This window comes from Brassica napus, chromosome C5, assembly GCF_020379485.1.
Source record: "Brassica napus cultivar Da-Ae chromosome C5, Da-Ae, whole genome shotgun sequence".
Taxonomy (NCBI): Eukaryota; Viridiplantae; Streptophyta; class Magnoliopsida; order Brassicales; family Brassicaceae; genus Brassica; species Brassica napus.
This window is the reverse complement of record NC_063448.1, coordinates 35,053,295-35,057,649: the sequence shown is the minus strand read 5'-3', so window position 1 is coordinate 35,057,649 and position 4,355 is coordinate 35,053,295. Positions and strand designations below refer to the sequence as shown.

The following is a 4,355-nucleotide window of genomic DNA, read 5'->3' as shown; positions in this document are numbered from 1 at the left end:
TTAAAAAGTAATTATAAATATTATTAATAGTAATTTTCCTTTTTTAAAATCCTAATCAAAAGATTATTGCAAAAGATTATTTGATAATAATTTTTCTTCTAATTTTGTGACATGTGTTTAAATATATAATGATTAAATATATATATGATAAGATAATAAAAACTAATTTTGAAAAAACTACTTTTAAAAATTATTATTATCTTATTATATAAAGCTTGGTTCTTCAAACTTATTAATTAACATGATTGTGACACATGTTAGTTATATATTTAAAAATATAATGTGTTAAACTATCTCATAATTAAAAATATATATATTAAAATAATAAAAACAAGAGTAATTGGTGGCAGTGCACCTAAACCCACTTCTAATTGGCATCATACACTCTACTTCAGAAGCCACAATCTCTGACTTTTTTACCCGTAATAGTTGTCCCCCTATGGCTCAGATCCTCTGTGTTTTGTGTCAGTGGACTCATCCTTTACACATCGGTCAATGAAAGGTCTCTGTCTTTCTCCAAAAGCATACGAAACAGTGAGAGTTTTGTATCTTTGTTCCAATTTTAAGCATCAAAAAGTTGCAATTCAAATTTCTCTAATCACTCTATTTTGTTCTTCTTTCTCATTTGTTCTTTAAGCCTTCGGTTGTTGTTCCACCATTCTTATCTTAAAAAAAACTCCAGAATCCAAATTACAATATTGAGACTCTACAATCTTCACCAAAATCCCTAAAATCCCGATAATGACCTAGTCCTTTCATAAAATATGTAAGCGGTTGTAGAGAAATTCACCGACTGTTTTGAAGGAGGAGAAGAAGAAAAGAAAACATGTATGAGCTATCTTTCTCTCTCTATCTTGTCATGTTGCTATACTCTCTCATCAGTTACTATTGCTTGTCTTTGGCCAGAGACGGTGGTGTCAAAGATCATAGATGATGAGTATCATCATAGGAGGAATGGAACCTCCACCGCTGGGTTAAGATGAAGTTCATGTCTTGGTCGTCGATGACAGCATCGCTGATCAGATTGTCACCGAGAGATAATGTTAAGGCCGGAAAGTTTTGGTGATAATATGATTGTTACGGTTTCAATTAGCCTGATCATTTTATTATTTAGCATAACCATATCTTGTTTACTCGTTAGATACCATTTTATCAGATAATAATGGTATTAACGTTGCAGCTAGTCTATTATCTAATAATATTAATAATTTCTTGTTATATTATTATGAAAATTTGAAGAAGTCAGTTGACCACTAGCGTTATGTTTTTTCTCTAACATACATCTAAGCATGTTAACCGTTAATTCAAAGTGATGAGTGAAGGTATGAACATATTTGTTAAGTTTTTATTAAAACTCTGAATGAGTAGTAGAGCTTCTCGTCTATGTATGAGTTATGGTGATGTGAAGGCATGAAGATTAACCTATCTGATAATATGACTGTTAGAATTGCATTTAGCTGTTCATTTCATTATTTAGCGTTACCATAATTCGTTTACTCGTTAATATATTATCAGATAATAATAGCAGTAGCAGTGTAGTTAGTCTGTTAACGAATAATATTGATATTTTCTCTTTAAACTATTGTCAAAATATGATCACAACGAAGTATATTTTGGATGCTCACATAGATGGATGTGAATAATAGCAGATAATAATAGCAGTAGCAGTGTAGTTAGTCTTTTGTTTTATGTCGCCATTTGAAATAAATGTTTTGTTAGATGTTACTTCAATTTTATGTTGCTATTTGAGATAATGTGAGGTAAGATGTTTCTAAATAGATGTCGTACGTAGATATATGGTTGGTTAGATGATACATGGCTTTTTAGTTGTTACATTGTACTTGATACAAATTTTTTAGCTGATACATTTTTCGTTGTAGATACCTAGTAGTTTATTTCTCTATTTATTACCCGATACATTTTTTGTTATTCGATACATGTTTTGTTAGCTGTTATTGATTCTTTTAATATGCTATTCATAATTATGATCATTAGCAAAACATGTAGAATTATTTGTTAGCTAATACATAGTTTGTAACTTTGTATTTTTTTGGTATATTATCTACTAGATGATATATGACTTGTTATCAGATAAAAGTTTGCGGAGGTTGATACATTGTTTAATACAAAAGAATAAATATTCACTATATGTAGTATATCTTTTCATCTAAGTATAATAACATCTCTCTCTAAACGCTCCAACTTCTCTCTAGAAACACAAAAGAAATTGAAACTGCTTTCGGTGGCCGGTGAGCAATTTGCCACCGGTCGCCACCCCCTTCTTTTGTTTTTTTCTCGTGTATCATATATTATAACTACTTTTCTCGATCTATGAGATCGATTTCTTTGTTCGCTATGGCGATGTTCCCTTCGCGTAGGCGAGTTTTGGTGTGTTCAATCTTAACTGGAGCAAAGCTTCAAGGATGGTTTTCTTTGTTCTCCAGTGAAGATTGATTATAATATACTAAAGGCTCCTCTTTCGCAGTTTATCCAGATCCCGTTTGCTTAAGTTGGGTCTCCTCTTTCCTCTCAGATTTGCACTTATTCCTTCTTAAAAGGAATCAATCTCTGCCCATTTGATGTGGAGTCGTTATATCGACTTTATGGTAGAGTCTCCTCGACAGAATGGAAGAGGTGATGTTGGAGTAATATTGGTTGAATCTAATGGAGATTTAGATGAATTGGCACCTTCTCTATATTGAAAGTGGTCCAATAAAAATCTTCTATTGGGTCATCCAAATCTTCCCTGAGTTATTATCTGAAGTCTGATGGAGATTTGTACTCAAGTGACGGTTTAGGCGAAGAATGGAGATTGAGGAGTTCATAACCGTGCTCGGCGGCGACACCTCTTCAGATCGAGTTTGCCGACGGAGCTGCTTCAGAGAGCTTCTCTCTCCATGCGGCACTGCGTTTTAGACATGTGTCATCTCAATTTGTGGTGTGGCTTCATGCATATCAAGATGAAGACGCGTGGCAGAACTTTTCTTCTTAGCAGACGCGTGGAATTGGAGTGGCAAGTCTACGAACTCAAGAGGATCTGATGGGATTAAAGTGGACCGGACTGTATTGATTTATTGCTTTTGAGTATGTATTTTATAACTGAGCCTTATGAACTTCTCATATAAAATGCCCATAGGGCTTCTCTAATAAAAAGAGAATGTTGACAAAAAAAAAAAAAAATTTTCATTTAAGTACCTATAAAAATGGTAAATAGCGTACAAAAACATCATTGAGTAAAATACTACATGTTTTGATATATTAATGCATCAGTTATCAATTAAGAGAGAATATAACAAACAAATTATGTATTAGCTAACATGTATCTACGACAAACCGTGATAATCTTATTTATTTATTTAATGTTTTAAATGAATGGCAAATGGTAATTAACCTATCTTCTTCTTTTATTTGTTGTCTAGGTTTTCTGCAACTTTAACCATGGTTGTCATCATACATGTATCATCACTAACCTAAATTCTGTTTTTTATTAATCTTTTTTTTTTCATAAAAACTATAGATTTCACATGAAATATTCGATTTTGAGCAATTAAAATTCGAAAAACTAAAATTATTTTATGAACCAGATTTTTAACCGATTGTGACGAACTCGTCGCGGCTGGCAACAACCAAGCACTCCGCCGCCGCGTAATCCCCCACCACATCCGTGTTTTCAAACATGGATATACATATGCATATACATTTGATATTGATGGGTTTTCAAAATTATTTAAAGTTCTCCATTTCGATAATCACAAGAAGCTTGAAATTTGTGTGGAGATCAATTATCATAGCCTGCATCCCTACTACCCAAATAGTAACCTACTAAAGCTGTCATCGAATCCTTCCTCTTACACAAAGCATCGTTTCTAGTGTCATGAGAAGGATATTTTCGTCTCATCCAGTCGCAAAGGATATCTCATGAGCCTTATATGTCACTCATAGGATAGTCTTCCAATTTGAATTGAGTTTGGGTATATTTGACTAAATCACCCTAAAAACAATTTGCTTAAAAATTAATTATAGATATTATTTAATATTTTTATTTTTTGTGTTAAGAAAATATAAACCAAAAAAATAATTTCAAATATTTCACCTCATATGATTGTGACATGTGTCAATTAAATAAATTAGATTGTGAATTTGACAATAAAACTGTCATTATGTGAAAATAACTTCTTCTTTCCCTAAAATCATAAACAAAAGAGATTTCTAAAAAAAATAATTATTTTCTAATCTTAGCCAATTAATTTTTTTTTTTGAAAATTCTGAATAGAGAGAATGGTAAAATTTTATTTAATAGTAATTTTTACTTTAAAAATTAGTGATAAACATGATAGTGACAATTATTTAATTAG

The 4,355-nt window shown here is 31.6% G+C and overlaps 1 long non-coding RNA gene across 1 annotated transcript; it reads left to right on the top strand.

Annotated features, from left to right (window-relative positions):
* The first annotated feature begins 249 nt into the window (after window positions 1-249).
* LOC111201929 lies at window positions 250-3,180 on the top strand. The gene is made up of 2 exons (XR_002654866.2): window positions 250-828; window positions 907-3,180. It is a non-coding gene; the product is annotated as an uncharacterized LOC111201929 (long non-coding RNA).
* Window positions 3,181-4,355: the final 1,175 nt, after the last annotated feature.